The sequence below is a fragment of the Mus caroli genome, unplaced genomic scaffold (genome assembly GCF_978045245.1).
Source record: "Mus caroli unplaced genomic scaffold, Mus_caroli_1 scaffold_15, whole genome shotgun sequence".
Classification (NCBI taxonomy): Eukaryota; Metazoa; Chordata; class Mammalia; order Rodentia; family Muridae; genus Mus; species Mus caroli.
Genome location: NW_028227270.1, coordinates 53,467,908 through 53,485,264, shown reverse-complemented (window position 1 = coordinate 53,485,264; position 17,357 = coordinate 53,467,908). Strand labels below are relative to the sequence as shown.

Here is a 17,357-nt window from a genome sequence, read left to right as displayed (position 1 = left end):
GCAGTCCAAACAGTCTGGTGTCTCCTGGGCTGGCTAGTCTTAGGTTAACTCAAAAGGAAGGAACATTGAGAAAATGTCTCCATAAGATCCAGCCGCAGAGCATTGTTTTAGTGATTAACTCTGAGGGTGTATCCTTATAGATACTGTCATCCCTGGGCTAGTGGTCCCATGTTCTATATGAAAACAGGCTGAGCAAGCCATGCTGAGCAAGCCAGTCAGGAGCACTCCTCCATGGCTTCTGCATCTACTCCAACCTTGAGGTTCCTATCCTGACTCCTTTGATCATGAACAGTGATATGGAATTTTTAGCCAAATAAACCCTTTCTTCCCCAACTTGCTTTTGGACATAGTGCTTCACCACAGAAACTTTAACCCTAGGACAGAAGTTGCTACCAGGACTGTAGAGTACTGCTGTGACAGATATGGCCATATTTCTGGGGGTTGGGGGGAGTATGTAAGGACTTTGGAACCTTGTCCTAGAAGAGCCATTGAGTATTCAGAGCTCAGTGAGCTGTTCTGAGATTTGAAGATAAGAATGTTGGAAGCAGTTTAGTTTATAGAATAATGGCTTGTGAAATTCCAGAGGGAAACAAAGACTCTACCAGACCACTAAGAACCTGTGGCGTCAGGTCCATTGGAGCTGAAGAATCACCTGTGATTAACAAGAGACCAGAACTAATAAAATAAAATCTTTGTTGCTGGGCATGGTGGCGCACGTCTTTAATCCCAGCACTCAGGAGGCAGAGGCAGGCAGATTTATGAGTTCAAGGCCACCCTGGTCTACAGAGTGAGTTCCGGGACAGCCAGGGCTCTACAGAGAAACCCTGTCTTGAAAAACCAAAACCAAACAAACAAACAAACAAAAACCTTTGTTTTTCTGAGACAATTAATGTTGGTTAGCTGGAGCTGAAAAATTAGCAGTGATTAAGAAGAGAGCAGCAGCATGGAGGTGAAATCTAGTGCTTCTAGAGAGTCAGCACACAGAAATTGTGGCCACGGCTTGGCAGCCTCACTTGGTAATTTAAGAGTCACCCAGGTGGTACTGGTCTTACAGCCATGAAGAGGCCATGCAGAACAGCTGAGGCTTGACACTGTGAGAAGCCAGGAGAGCCATTGGAGAAGGTGCAGTCTTAGTAGCTGTTGAAGTCTCAGATTGAAGGGGTCATGAAGAGATGTGGAGGCTTGACATCATGAAGACAGGCAAGGAGATACGATTGGTGAAAGTGCAGCTCAGTTGCAGCAGACAGCACCAGAAGTTTCAAAGTGCCAATACTATGGGAAGACTGCCAAGGACGGCAGCAGGTGTGGAGTGGAGCTGTCTGAGCCTAGGAAACAAATTGTGTGTGCTGCAAAAGGAGGAGCCTGAGAAGTGTCATAAACCTTTTGCAGATTGTAAATGAATACCAGATAATCAGACATTAAGTTATTTACACTTTTGGTGTTTGGTTTTGCTTTTTTTAGGACTGTGACTGTGCCCCTGGTTCTTCCCTCTTGAAGGAAGAAACATATTTAACTTACTTTTTTATTTTATAGGAGCCCATAGTTGAGAGAATAAATGTTTAAAGATTTTAGGGTTTTTAAAGACTCTGAATGTTAAAGTATCTGACTTTGTAAAGACTTTGTACTTTTTTTTTTTTTTTTTTTTTTTGGTTTTTCGAGACAGGGTTTCTCTGTGTAGCCCTGGCTGTCCTGGCACTCACTTTGTAGACCAGGCTGGCCTCGAACTCAGAAATCCGCCTGCCTCTGCCTCCTGACTTTGGACATTTTTAATTATTATTTTTATGTGCATCAGTGTTTTGTTATTTCTGCGTGAGAATGTTTCATCCCCTGGAACTGGAATTACCATTGTGAGTTGTAATGTGGGTGCTGTGAATTGATCCCATGCCTTCAGGAAGAGCAGCCACTGCTCTTAATCATTGAGCCACCTCCTCATCCCCAACTATAGGACTTTTAAGTTTATGAAATGTTCTATATTGTAATGTTGATGTTACTGTGTGATCTTGGGAATGAATGAAAAAGGAAACAAGACAGTTGTCCTGACCAGTCTTTTTTCAGAGTTAAGACTTGAAAAGGAGGGAACTTAGGCCTGTTGCTGAAAACCCAGCCAACTACCCATTGAATCCATGGATCTTGGAGGAGAACCTACAACCAACACTTGTCTAAACCACCATCATCTCTAACTACATTCTAAATATATGTCCTTCTACCAACTGGGAATTGTAGTCATCACCCCTCATTAAGGAAACTTCACTTTGTGGCACACAGAAAAACAAAATCAAAATGCAGAATTGTGGAACTCAGTCCCAATGGATACACAATAAAACAACTCTCATTCTTAAGGCTATCATTATGGATGAGGCAGCAGAAAGATTGTGGATCCTTTCCTAGGAATGTCAGATGCTACAGCATAAGGCCTCAACAAGACTGCGTAAACATGACCTGATCAAGGACACCATCAGACATGCTAACACAGATAAGAAAACACTCATGAGACCTCAACCCTTCAGAAAGAACAACAGGTGACTATGGAATGCTGAGAGAGGAAAGAATAGGCTTCCCCAGAGATGAGCACACTAACCGGTTATCCAATACTAAATGGCCAACCCTGAAAACATGTAAGTACAAATAGCACAATACAGACTTAGAAGGTTGTACTGTGTATTTAATAACACATGCATGTATGTATTTATGAAAGAGTGGCCATCAGTTTGAAAGAGAACAAGGAAGGATATAGGGGAAGCTTTGCAGGGAGAAACACAAAGTGAGAAACAATGTCGTTATAATCTCAAAGCATAAAAAATATTCATATTTAAGAGGAGAAAAGAAAATATATCCATTTGAAATAGTGCTCACTGTTAGATTATGCTAATGAGATGGGAGAACAAAGATCAGGAGTCAAGGACAGCCTGGTCTACACATTTAGAAAGTTAGAGATGCAATTTGCTAAACGCATGAAACTCAAGAAGAATGAAGACCAAAGTGTGGACACTATGCCCCTTCTTAGAATTGGGAACAAAATACCCATGGAAGGAGTTACAGAATCAAAGTTTGGAGCTGTGATGAAAGGATGGACCATCTAGAGACTGCCATATCCAGGGATCCATCCCATAATCAGCTTCCAAACGCTGACACCATTGCATACACTAGCAAGATTTTGCTGAAAGGACCCAGATATAGCTGTCTCTTGTGAGACTATGTCGGGGCCTAGCAAACACAGAAGTGGATGCTCACAGTCAGCTATTGAATGGATCACAGGGCCCCCAATGGAGGAGCTAGAGAAAGTACCCAAGGAGCTAAAGTGGTCTGCAACCCTATAGGTGGAACAACATGATGAACTAACCAGTACCCCGGAGCTCTTGTCTCTAGCTGCATATGTATCGAAAGATGGCCTAGTCGGCCATCACTGGAAAGAGAGGCCCATTGGACTTGCAAATTTATATGCCCCAATACAGGGGAATGCCAGGGCCAAAAGATTGGGAATGGGTGGGTAGGGAAGTGGAGGGGGGTATGGGGGACTTCTGGGATAGCATTGGAAATGTAATTGAGGAAAATACATAATAAAAATATTAAAAATTAAAAAAAAGAAAGTTAGAGATGGATCAGTGGTTAAGAGTACTGACTGCTCTTCCAGAATACAGAGTTTCTGTTCTCAGCATTAACATGGTATCTAATAACCATCTGTGACTCTAGTTCCTGGGGATCTAAAGCCCACTTGTGGCTTCTGCACACAATGCACGTACAAAATATACAGACATACATGCAAGCAACATGACCTTACACATAAAATTAAATCTTTAATAAAATGTATAAACTTGCCGGGCAGTGGTGGCACATGCCTTTAATCCCAGCACTTGGGAGGCAGAGGCAGGCGGATTTCTGAGTTTGAGGCCAGCCTGGTCTACAAAGTGAGTTCCAGGACAGCCAGGGCTATACAGAGAAACCCTGTCTTGAAAAAAAATGTATAAATTCATATGGTTGTCACACTGCTAATTACCTCTCTTTAGCTTCATACATTGTCTTCCTCTGAGTCTGGATGGGAAATCCTAAACAATTTAAGTTTAAGTGTGAAACTATAACTATCTAATCTTCAACCCCATCAGAGACCTGAGAAGGATCAATATTACCTGAGTATGCAGGAAGTGTAGAGAAAGCCACTTCCAAAACTATAGAAATGAAAGAGACTGCTGACTACCTAAAGAGTTTCCCAAGGTTTCGCAGTATTGTTAGATCATCATCTTTGACCTTCCAGCCCAGAATATCTGACAGGCTTTATTGTGAAGCAATAATATTGTAGGTCTTGCCTACTTTGTTTTAGCAGCAAAGCTCAGCAGTTGACTTCCTTCATCTGGTTTGTCAAGTTTGGACAGGATATTGTCAACAGCCCAGGTAAGGGCAGTTTGCTGTGCAGTGGCAGATTTACAACATTTGAAACAAACTCCTTAAGGAAGTTCTCTGATGCTCATAATCTTCTTTGAAGTATTTTAGGGCTGCTGCCAGGAGCAGATTCTTCCCTACCATGTAAAACCTGTTATTGAAAAACAAACTTTAAATATCATATTCTGTAGACCTCTGAGGTTTTTGAAGACCATCTAGCTGTCTATAGTACATCTGAATAGGCAAATGTTGCTTGTTTCTAGCAATCTATTCTCTGTTTAACTTTGAAATTTTCTACAGGAAGCTAAATAAAGCTTATTTCTGTAACTGACTGAACTATAACCTAGCATGACCACAATGTCTTATTGACTAGTAACTTTCATTTCTTATTATCATGAACAGTTTGCAATAGCAGCTTTCAAAGACTAGAACACATTTCTTTTTTAAATGAGTTGTATAGGTACAATACCTTAAACCAAAGTTGAAACATGGAAAAAATATATGTATTTTTTTTAAAAAAAACTTAAATTCATATCCAATATACAAATTCCATACAAATGTAAAAATATTTGGCTTGTTGATATTCATAAGTTCTAAAGTACATTTAATAATCTAACTTTTATCCTGTCATTCCTATACCTTCCCTTTTTTCTTTTCATCACTTTTCTTCCCCTTCCCCTACTAATGCTAGATACTGGAGAAAGAGGATAGAAGAACAAGAAAGAGAAAAAGAGATCCCTGAATCTAACCTCTTTTACTTTGTTTCCTCTCCGATTCAGTTTATTAACAACTAGTGACAAAGTAGGTGAATCATGAAAACAAAGCCATGAGGGCTAGCCAATTAAATGCTGCTCAGATGGAACATAACAAATTATAACATGGGGTTAGTTATAGGAAAATAGATTCTAATAGCATAGAGGGTAGGTATCTGTACAGCTCTAGTGCTGATTGAGGCTTAATATAAATAAACAGGTTATGTGTCTTGTATATGGGAACTGAATAATCAAAGGCAGGGTAGAAGCCCCTGATTGAGATTAAATATTTTCTACAACAGATTGAACCAGGACTGAATGATAACTGAAACCCTCACCACATCCTTCACATTAGAGCTCTGATGTTTAAGATACAAAGAAAAACTAAAACCTCTCATTCCCTTGGATCATTACTCTCCAGAATGAACTTTTCTGATGGTAGAGATTGTTGCCTGAGTGGTAAAGCATGTGCCATTCTTCACATATGAATGGCTCCTCTACTCAGGACATGCATCCGATGCGAAGCTTCTGAGTGATCAGCTTAAGCTTTACCACCTTCCACACACGCGTAGTTCTGTTCAGAATGGATTATTTGATGTCTTTTAAGGGCTGAATAAGTATAAACTTGTTCAGACCTTTACAGGATGTCTGTCTAAGATGAACTGTCCTGCGTTGCAAAAGGGAATCATGATTGGCAAAGGCTTTTCCACAGTCCCCACACTTGAAGGCGTTATCTTCACAATGAATTGCTTTATGGACTTCAACATATGAAGAACAAGAAAAGCCTTTGCCACACTCTTCACACTTGTACGGTTTCTCTCCAGTATGAGCTATCTTGTGTTCAGTGCGGAGAGAAGACTTAGTAAATCCCTTTCCACACAGTTCACACTTGTAAGAGTTTCTCTCCACTATGAACTGTCTTGTGTCTCTTAAGGGTTGTAGGTGTACTAAAGACTTTGTGACATTCTTCACATTTGTATGGCTTTTTGGTGTTTTTTAAGGTCTACAGTAGAGTAAAACATTTTGCCACATTCGTCACATTTAAAAGGTTTTCCCCCAGTATGATGTAATCTGTGCAGAGTTAGGTATGAGAGAGTAGAGAAGGCTTTTCCACGTTCTTCACATTTGTGTGGTTTCTCATTGGTATGAGATCTTTTGTGTACAGAAAGTTCTGGGTGAGTATGAAAGCCCTTGCCACATTCTTGACATTTGAAGGGTTTCTCTTGACAGTGAATTCTTTTATGTCTCTTCAGTTTGGGTGCACAGGCAAATATTTTGCCACACTCTTCACCTTTGTGGTGTTTCTTTGCAATATGAACTAATCTGTGCTGAATCAAGGAAGAATTAGTAGGAAAGGCTTTTCCACAGATTTCACACTTGTACAGTTTCTCTTGACAATTAAGCCTTTTATGTTTCTTCAGTTTCGAAGTAGAATAAAACATTTTCCCACATTCTTCACACTGATAAGATTTAACTCCTGTATGACTTAACTTGTGCTGCATAATATCAAGGAAAAATGAAAACAAAAAAAACAGAAAACAAACCGGCTTTCCTGAACTCTTCAACTTGTGGCATTTCTCTCCAGAATGGACAAACTTGTGCTGATTGAGGTTATAAAGTATAGAAAAGGCTCTGCTATGTTCCCCACACAGGTAGAGGTTGTCTTCAGAATGAATGAATTGGTGTCTTTTAAGGGCTGCAGTATAAGAAAAACATTTGCCACACACTTCACACTTGCATGTTTTTTTCTCTAGTATGAACTATTTTGTGCTCAGTAAGGACACAGAGCTTAGTAAATCCTTTTCCACAAAGGTTACACTTGTAGGGTTTCTCTCCAGTATGAACTGAAGTGTGTCTCCTAAGGGCTGAATGATTATAAAGTTTTGTGACATTCTTCAGAGTTATATGGCTTCTCTCCAGTATGAGTGTTTTGATGTCCTTGAAAGTGTGGAGAACTATAAAGCCTTTTCCAACCATGTCCATCCTTATAGGGTTTCTCTCCAGAATGAATTCTGTGATGTTGCTTAAGCAATGAAGGATAGCAAAAGGATGTGCTACATTCTTCACACTTGTATCTTTTCTCTCTAGAATGTATTTCTTTATGTCGGTTAAGGGATAAAGCTTTGCAACATTCTTTATACTAATAGCATTCCTTTCCTTCGGAAATTCTTTGATTTTGCTTAAGGAATGAACACTCACAGAAAGCTTTTCCACATTTTTCACACTTGTAGGGTTTCTCTCCAGAATGAATTCTTTGATGTGGCTTCAGCATTGAAGGATTGTAAAATGTTCTGGCACAGTCTTCACACTTGTAGGATTTTTTTATCAGTATGATTTTTCTGGTGTATAAAAAGTGATGAGCTGGTACTATAGGCCTTATGACACTCTTTACATTTGTAGGGTTTGTCTCCAGTATGAAGTCTCTGGTGTATAGAAAGTGCTTTAGGAGAACTAAGGGCCTTACCACACTCTTCACACTTGTAGGGTTTCTCTCCTGTATGAATTCTCTGGCGTTTAAAGAGTGAGTTACAATCAAAGGCCTTGCTGTAACTGATACAGTTATTGAGTCTTTTTTTCTGTTGAGGAAAAGTTGAGATATGATCAAAAGCTAAGCAATATTCTTTATACATATAACACTCATTTTTAAAATGGAGAGATCTTCTCAGAGTTACTTAACCATAAATTAGAAATTGCAGTGCTTTTTAACACCTATGATTAGTGAGCATAATTCACAAAATATAGTAGTAAAGAGAATCTACACTTCTACTGGAATAAGAGTACAGCCAAATAGAACAGAAATAATGGCATATTTTTCAAAGCTAAACAGCTAAGTAAGTTGTAAGGGCATTTTACTAACAGAAATAAGTCCATTAAACAATATAGATACTATATGGTCCTACATCCATGTAATTTATAAAGTAGCTAAGAGAAAGTAAATTGTAATTGTGTAGGATTGGGTCCACACAAAAATACAAAATTTTCACTCAAATAAAAAAAAAATTTATAGTCTCCATAACAATTAGGCTGTCCATAACAATATTAAAATAACATATCTTGAGGATTTAGGATAGTATTTTATGTTTTACTTTGATGACAAAAAAATAAATATGAAGTTATAAGATATGAAGTTATGAAAAACTTGCAGACACATTTATGAATAACAAATTAATTTATATTATTTATGAATAACATAAATGTTGATGAAAGCAATATATTTGTCAGTGAATAGATGATAAATTTACCAATATTGTTTTGTTTGTTTTAGTGACAGGGTTTTTCTGCATAGCTCTGGCTGCCTTGCAACTGGCCCAAATGACTAAGATGACTCAAACTCAGAGGTCTTCAAACCTCTGCCTCCAAATGCTGTGATTAAAGGCATGCATCACCAAGCCCAATGATAAAATTATCTATTTCTAAGAATTATTCATTAATAAGATTAAAAAACCACTGAACAATGAACTGTGAGGAAAAATGAATAAGTAAGGAAAACAGGATATTTGTGTTTACCTATGAAGTTGAAAGAGGAAAATTACTGAACACCTGAACTCTTCAACTCAGAGTCCTACCCCTCCCATCTAGAGATTGTTCCCGGAACACTCCTGAACTCTTCACCCCAGAGTACATTCCTGAACTCTTCACCCCAGAGTCCGACCCCCTCCCAAATAAAAACTGTTCCAGGAACATTTTTTAGATAAGGGTCTCCTGGAACAAACCTAGTCCTACCCCTCCTAACTGAGGACTGTTCCAAGAACATTTTTGAGATAAGGGCCTCCTGGTACTACCCCAGAATGTTCCAATAGATCGGGTACATTGCCAAAATATAGGACACGACCCCTTGGTTATGGAAAGCCCCTTGGAAAGCCCCTTGGCAAAGCCCCTTAGTGACGCAAACTTGTACTTTTCCCTGCCCCACTCCTCCCCTTGGCTTTTTTCCTATATAAGCCTGTGAAAAATTTGGGTCGGGTGTCGATTCTCCTCTACACCATGCCTGGTGTATGAGTTTCGACCCCAGAGCTCTGGTTTATGTGCTTTTTATGTGCTTTCTTGTTGTTGCTTTATTAAATCTTACTCTCTACAAAGTTCGGTCTCAGTGTCTTCTTGGGTGCGCGGCTGTCCCGAGGCTTGAGGAAGGGTCTGCCCTCCGGGGGTCTTTCAAAGTGAAAATTCAAAGAACCAATATTTATAGATATTTTTTATCTTGTACTGCCCTGATGTGTTTTACCAATGTATGTGTGTACATACATACATACATACATACATGTACACACACATACACATATCAAAACTGACCTATTTCTTCAAGGAGATAGGTGTAGGCATTTTCCTCTGGATGTAGTAGGAATAAATCTTGATCCTTTCCTGGGTCTCCTTCTAAGTGGAAAGATGGTGTGTCTGTGTGTGTGTGTGTGTGTGTGTCCTAGATATAGACAGTTTTAATCTTTGAATATATATCCACAAAGACCATGGATAGTAAATCCTTAATGTGACAGAAAAAACATTATGAGAGGACATTTTCTTTATTCACAAAGAGCTCATGCCTTTCATTAACATGAGAGTAAGGGATGTGACAAAACCTCATGTGTGAAGTTACTGTCTTACAATGATTTCCCTCCTAGGTCTTCAGAAACGTGTGCAAACTTTCAGATGTGTAGAAAACAGTACTGAACTGTTGGTAACTGAACTGCCCAAAGTGACTCCATTTTGCATGAGCTTTACCCAAAGACTTTCCCAGCTAACCACTCCTGCTGAGAATGATGCTCTCATGCAGCCTTACCTGCAGCTTTGGAAGAGCTACTGTTTTACAACATAAAACAAATTCTTTGAATAAATGGAAGAGAAATGTTGGAATTTCAGGGCATACCCGTCTCTGGTGTGATGTAGTTATGGGTTTGGAATTATGACCCACTCACGTTTCATGCTGGGTAGCTACATGGTCCTGGCATGAGCCTACTCTGCAAAAACAACAAGAAAGATTCTTGATCTGAACTTCACTGAGTAGCATTGCCGTGTGACTCTTGTAGATACAACACTTGGAGGTGCCAGCAAAATTTCTGACAATCAAGAGGTTCAGAACACCATGGGTCTCTCAGCTTGTTCGATTGTTACAGTGGTAGTGCACCCTGAGATCTTCCTGGGCCCCATAAATCTCTCACCGGGGCCTGAGAGTCTCAGAATGACCACTGTATTTCCTAGCACCAAAACCAACCTAGTCCTTCTAGTCCTCCAAGGAGGTAGGTGTGGGTATTTTTCTCTGGACCAGATTCTGGTAATAGGAATAAATCTTGATCCTTCCCTGGATCTCCTTCTAAGAGGAAAGGTGTCGATTAAAGAAGTAATGAATAAGATGTTTCCATTAAATCACATTTTGTTTCATTTCTACAGATGCTGAGTAAGTACTAGAATAATGCACATAATGTTCTCTGTCCCAACTATTGCTTTGTACTTACATTTTGTCCCTTTCCCTGAACCTCCTTATGGAGCAGAGAGTCAGGCCACTGTTCAGAACTCACTTTGCATTAAAGGGACTGGGAGTAGTGGGTTTCTTCTGTCCTCCTGCCTGTGTTCCTTCCTGAGATTCTATCAATGGGTCTGGGAAACTCCATGTCTGTTCCTCTTCAACATGCTCATCCATTGCTCTGAGCTCTCCCTTGTGGTCTTGCCAGGAGTCCAAACCTAGTCAGCTCCAAATCCCATACTCAGGAAGAACTCCTCTGGCTGGGAGAGATCTACCCGTCCACTAATTTTAAGGTTGCAGTAGAGGCCCCACCCTTTTTATGCAACACAAAGTGGCTGTGAAAGTCACTAGACCACTGACTGCAGTGTGGGAAGAGCAGAGCCCCCCAAGCATCCCAGAAATTAGCCAGGCTGTGGGTCCACGACTCTACCTCACTACAGACAAGGGGTTACAGCCAGTTTTCTGTGGGGAGAGTCCTTTACTTCCATTGCTTCTATAGAATACTGAAGATAAAAGCCATGTTGGGTGTTTCATACTGGATCTGCAAACCTCCGTCTTTGGAGATATAGTATATGCTTTCTGTTTCTAGGGTTCCTTTGCCCTATGACTAATGTTAGGCTTCATTTCTGCTCCACTGAATTTCTTTGCTTTCATTTCTAGAACTTTTGAAGTTGCTTAGATGTCAAGTTTTCACAGTTGTTTTGCTTATAATTTCTCTAGGCTACAGGTATTTAAAACTTACATTTTAAATTTTGACCCACAAAGAGCCAGTATGTCCCTGTCTCATAGAATTGTTATATTATCCTAAACACTTAAATTTGCGTAGAAAGGAAAATACATATGGAACTATTCAGGTTGTCTGATCATACCTAGAGACACACATGCCAGTTATGGGTATGTAAATCACTGGCTTCAGTTTTATAGACAAACAAATGCCTTATATAGATATTAGTTTTTGAAATTATCATATGCTGTTTTAGCTCACTGAAAACCTGGTTTCAGCGATAGTATATGACCCACCCATTTCAAACCCAATCATAACTGTCTCAGACTTTCTTCCACAGCCCTGGTCCTGCGTCAGCTGGCTCCCTGACCCTGCGACAGGCAGAAGAGGAACACAGGAAAAGACACATTCCAGCCTGGCTTGGAGGACCATACTTTTAATCCCAGCACTCGGGAGGGAGAGACCACTCCACTGAATTTGAGACCAGCCCTGTCTACAGATAGAGTTCCAGGACAGCCAGGGCTACATAGAGAAGCCCTGTCTCAAAAAAACAAAACAAAACAATCCTTCAAAAAAGGCTATATAAGCATGATCACCAAATCCTCTCCTGAGTATCCAGTCACTCCTCCCAGATAGCTGCATGGAACTGAGATTCAACTGCATAAGGTTTCAAGGTTTGGGGGAGATACTAGGGTATACAGGCAAGAAAAGCTAGAACTGGGTTGGGGGGGGGGTCTACCTCTGCAATCATGGAAAAGCTTTTATATGTACAGGGTAAGGCTTCCCATGTGAATAGATATTGTCTAACATCCCCTTTGGGAAATTTTCTTTTAAAAGTGGTAAATGTAGCTGTTAATGTCACTATGTCTCATTTGAAATTCCTTAATTAAGGGGCAGGGGTACATGTAAGGTTCACATGGCTGGTGATCTCAATGGGTTCTTTACAATCAGTTACCAATTGAACTCCTCCTGTTCTACACTTTCTGCCTCTGGATTCTTGTTTACCAAAAAAGGTTCTCTCATCCAGGGTTGTTCACATCCTAAATTTTCTCTCTTGAAACCAATTTTTTTTTCTTTTGGTTTTTCGAAACAGGATTTCTCTGTGTAGCCCTGGCTGTCCTGGAACTCACTTTGTAGACCAGGCTGGCGTCGAACTCAGAAATCTGCCTGCCTTGGCCACCCAAGTGCTGGGATTAAAGCCATGCGCCACCACCACCCGGCGAAACCATTTTTTAAATGCTTCAAAAGACTTAAATTAAAGTTATGCTTCTAAAAAAAAGGGGGGAGTTATATTGTTTTAGATACAACAAATTATATAAATAAAGGAGAGGTCAAAACCATAAAGGCTTGAAGAAGTCACAATTCATCTAAATATGACACAAGACATTTAAAAGGTGAGTCTTAACGATAATACACTTAATGGTCAAACACTGTACATGTTTTAGGGTCTATCAATGCTAACAGAAGATGATTTAAAGATGTCTAGCCACTTATGTCTTTGCTCACCTTTTTAACCTTTAATAATTTGGAAAAACTGAGCCATGACAAGAACTGTGGTGATATTTAGTTGTATACCTTTTCATTCGTATATGTGTCTGCTCATAAAGGCCTTTACTATTCTCTTCTCTGAATATATTCTTCTGGGGGGAGGGGGAATTTTTGTGTGTTTGTGTTTTGTTGTTTGGAGACAGGGCTTCTCTGTTTATCTTTCTGTGTATCCTGGGACTCACTCTGTGGATCAGTCTGGGCTCAGACTCACTGATCTGCCCACCTCTGCCTCCTGAGTGCTAGGAACAGAGAGAAATGCACTCTCTGTGATCAAGCAAGCAAGCTAGTAATGTAGAGTGTCTGTAGGATTGATTTAGGTTTTTGTAAAGGGACACAATAAAGGTGTCGGGAAAATAAAGTCCCCAGTCTCTCCTTAGATAGCATTTTAGTTTAAAGTTGATTTGGTATAAAAGAGCTTTGGTATAAAAATTATGATTTTTTTAAGGCTCAAAATTTTAACAAGGATAATATGCTTTCACTTATAAAATCACAATCTTAGGAGAGTTACTAATTTATTGTAAGTCATTACAAGAAAGGTAATTAATACATAACAGAAAATGATAAGCCAGCTTAGTAGTGATTAAACATGCTCAGTGAACCCAAAATTGTGTTTGTAGTCTTATTAAATGTATTCATTTATAATATATTATATTATAAATATATTAATAATATGTTAACTATATATTAACATTATATCACAATATATTAATAATGTAAATAAAATATAAATGTATTCATTTACATAGTGTTGGAGGGAGAGACAGATTTATACCTTCTGTCATACTGTGCTCTCTACATGTAACCAAAGTTAAGCTTAAAGCAGATCTCTCAAACAAATGTAAGGTCAACTTAAAGTTTGTTTAATATGGAATAGTATTCAATATCAGATATACTTAAAAATTGATTTTTTGAAATTGAATTGATGGAATAAAAAGGGTTAAATCTACACTACATTTGCACGGCAAGACACTTCCAGGTTCAAATAGCACACTTATCCTCTGATGGGACATAGACCTATTACAGTAAGTGGCAAGTTAGCCTCATCACAGGATAAGGAAGCATGGGGAACAGGACTTGCCAGCATCTGCTGCTCCTGTCTCCCTCTGACCTGTAAGGCAGACTAGGAACTCCTACTCCTAATCTGCAGGGAAGATGAATTACCCCTCCTGTCTCACAAGGCAGGGGGATGGATCCTCTCATGCTGAGGAGAATCTTAGACTCAGCACCACAGTCTAGATGTCTCAAATGCAAGCACTCACTGCAATTACCCTGCACGCAATGTCTCTATATGAAAACTGAGGATACTGTGTACAGGGGAACCTCCTACCAACACTGCCACCCAAACGGTATGGGAACTACATGCAAGTTCAAATGGTCGTGCCCTGTCCCTCACTTTCATTTCTCCTCCTCCTAACAAAGCTAATCCCTGCACCAAGAGGTCAATGTCTGAGTCTGTAAGTAGTCCTCAGCAGAGTGTGAAATAATATATGACAGAGGCTCTGCCACAGTGTCGGTCAGCACAACAGACTAAACTGTAGGTACTCACTTCAACTAAAGTACATGCGACACATGTGAGCCCACCACAGCCAGGGAGAGAAAGCAATGTGGCCTGAGGAGGAGGAGATGTGGAATGTGAAAGCTCACCCAGAACAATTGTTGTGAGTCACCTTCCAGAGACGCCTGGACCGGCTCCTCAGCCCTGCTCCCATTATAAACCTGAGAGCCAATGAGCCTATGCTCACATGGAGGAAGTTTGCAGAACTCCAAAGGAGACATTTGAATATGGTAATATTAACCACAATTTTTCCTATAGGGCTAACTCCTATTGCTAACCATAACTAGACTCTGAAACAAAACCCTTTTGTTGTTGTTGTTTCTCAGTGTAGCTAGCTCAGGCTATCTTGGAACTTGCTCTCTCTACCAGGGAGACATCAAATTCATGTAGATCCGCCTGCCTTTGCCTCCCAAGCGCTGGGATTAAAGACATGTACCACCACCACTGGGCTTGAAACAAACCACTTTAGTAGTTCCGAAGTATCTAAAATATTGCATTCATAAAGAAAACCCTCAGATTTCTTTTAATTAATATTTAAGAAAATTTAAGTATTTCCCTAAAAATAAATGGAGTTTTATGACTCCTTAAAAGACTTAAATCTCTTAACTTCCAAGAAAGCCATAGGAACAGCTACTGGATCGCCACCCACTTCCTGCCCTGGTTACCTTATCCTGATGTGCACGTTCTCATACAGCCGCAAATGGAGCTTTGGGCTATCCACTGTTTTATATCATAAAACAAATTGCTGTGATTGCCAGATACATCGAAAACTTCTGACCCCTCCCAGCCTCTGGTACAGTGTAATTGTGTATGGCTTTATAAACCCAGCCATGCTTCATTTAAGCTTAGAGAGCTCTTTCTGGGTGAGCCTGCTCTTCAGCCAACATGTCAATGACTTAGTCTGACCAGCATTGAGTGTCTCACATGACAATGGAGGACGCAACCAAATGCAGAAGTTTCTTTTGCAAGCTCCTTATATATAAACGAGTTCATTGGAGGGGAAGAACAAAGCTTAGTCTCTTGAACCTTCATACATGTCTGAGAGATGACTTCTATGACAGAAGACGTTAAAATTTCCACCACAACGTAATGTCTCAATGTCCATGGTAAAGGCTAAACTTTCTATCTTGGGAACCCTCATCTGTCCACTGATCTCCTCATTCCTACACACCTGGGTGCATGGCTGTTGCTGATGCTTGTTTCTTCACATTCCAAGGCCCTTGGTTTTGCTCCAAAAATGTCATCAGTTGTGGCTTGGAGAGAGCAAGACCTGTTTGAAGAAAAAGAGTGCACGATTGTTTGCATGTTTGTCTACTGGGAATTGACACGTCTCTTCCAGGACACTGCTTATATGGAAGAAAATGGTATAATAAATAATTGAAAACAAGTAATTCCTTAAATGTTTTCTGACAGAAATATTAGAATATTGAGGAAGAATTTATAATCTGCAGATACTGGGCTTCATTTAAAGCTCAGTTAAAACTGCACTGTGAAACATTTTCATTAACATGAGTCCTCCATGCCTCATGCCATTGAATTTATAACAGTCCCACTAAAGTGAAGTATGTATGCTTCTAACACAGACAGATTAAACACACAAAGAACAATGAAGTGGTTCTTAGCTATACAGCAACCTGCCTAAATTTTTTTTTCTGTAAAGAAAATGAAACTCACTGTTGAAAAACAAATACACCCATGAGACCTTGTGCAGAGTGAGGAAGTTGCACGTTGATGGTGAGATAGGAATTCTCTATAGATACAATGCACACCCAGGAACACAAGGTGGCTGTAATTCTCCAGCATCACGTCCCTGTACAGATCCCACTGAGCAGGCTCCAGGCATTCCTGCTCCTCTGCAGAGAAATCAATGGCCACATCCCATAAGGATGGCATTTCCTGAAATAAAGAGCAATGAATGATACCACAGTTTAATAAATTAAAATTAATAATGAGTACCAATAGGCATTTTGATAAGTAGTTCTCATGATCAATTGGGACAAATTGGGGTCATTTGAGTAGGACAAAGCATAATTGAGAAATTACCTCTATATGATATTATTTTCTTAATGTGAATATGAAACAACCCAGCCTATTGTGGATGGTGCACACCCTGGGCAAGTGGCTCTATATGGTACAGGAAAGCAGGCTAAGCAAGTCATGGAACATAAGCAGTCAACAGCATTCCTCTGTGGCCTCTGCTCCAGTTCTAGCCTCCAGGTTCCTCCCCTGATTTCGCTCAGTGATAGACTGTTACCTGAAGTTGTAAGCTGAAAGGAACCCTTTCTTCTTCAAGTGACCTTTCCTCATGGTCTTTATTACAGCAATAGAAGCCCTAACACAGACATCATGTGCCCATGGACACAAATCCAGATTCTGTGTAGAAATGCTTCTTACACTGGTGAGTACTATTCCTCAGCCCTTCCTGAAGTGGTCACATGATCTCACACTGGCCCCATCTTCATGGAAAGCAAAACCAGAAGATCCTCTAAGCCCACGTGGAAACTTTCAAGACAGGTAACACATGAGTGTATCCATGTAAGACCACACATTTAGTGTCATATGCTTGTATGATACACCACAAAATCATGGTGAGGGCACTCATCAACACATGATACACACAGTCACGAATGTGAAATGTGAAGGAAACAGATTTGATGCAATGCCTGTGCCTCTTCTGGGAGTCTAGACTTGTCCAGCATTCAGATTGATGCAAATGATAGTGTAACAAAGTACATGATATGGAGCAGCAGAAGGGTAGGACAAGGAGAGAATTCATAGAGAAAACATATATCTGAATAATTTAATAATCACCAAGTATAGCAATAGCAATATTTTTTAATATTTAAAATACACTAGGTATCACTCTGCTCTTATTTTCATTTACATCTCCTACTTTTTTCCTCAAACAGATACTGATGTACTTGCAATATTCCTAACGCATGCTTTGAC

General features: G+C 39.8%; 1 pseudogene; it reads right to left on the bottom strand.

Annotated features, from left to right (window-relative positions):
- Window positions 1-5,714: 5,714 nt before the first annotated feature.
- On the bottom strand, window positions 5,715-16,301 carry LOC110308518 (uncharacterized; annotated as a pseudogene).
- Window positions 16,302-17,357: the final 1,056 nt, after the last annotated feature.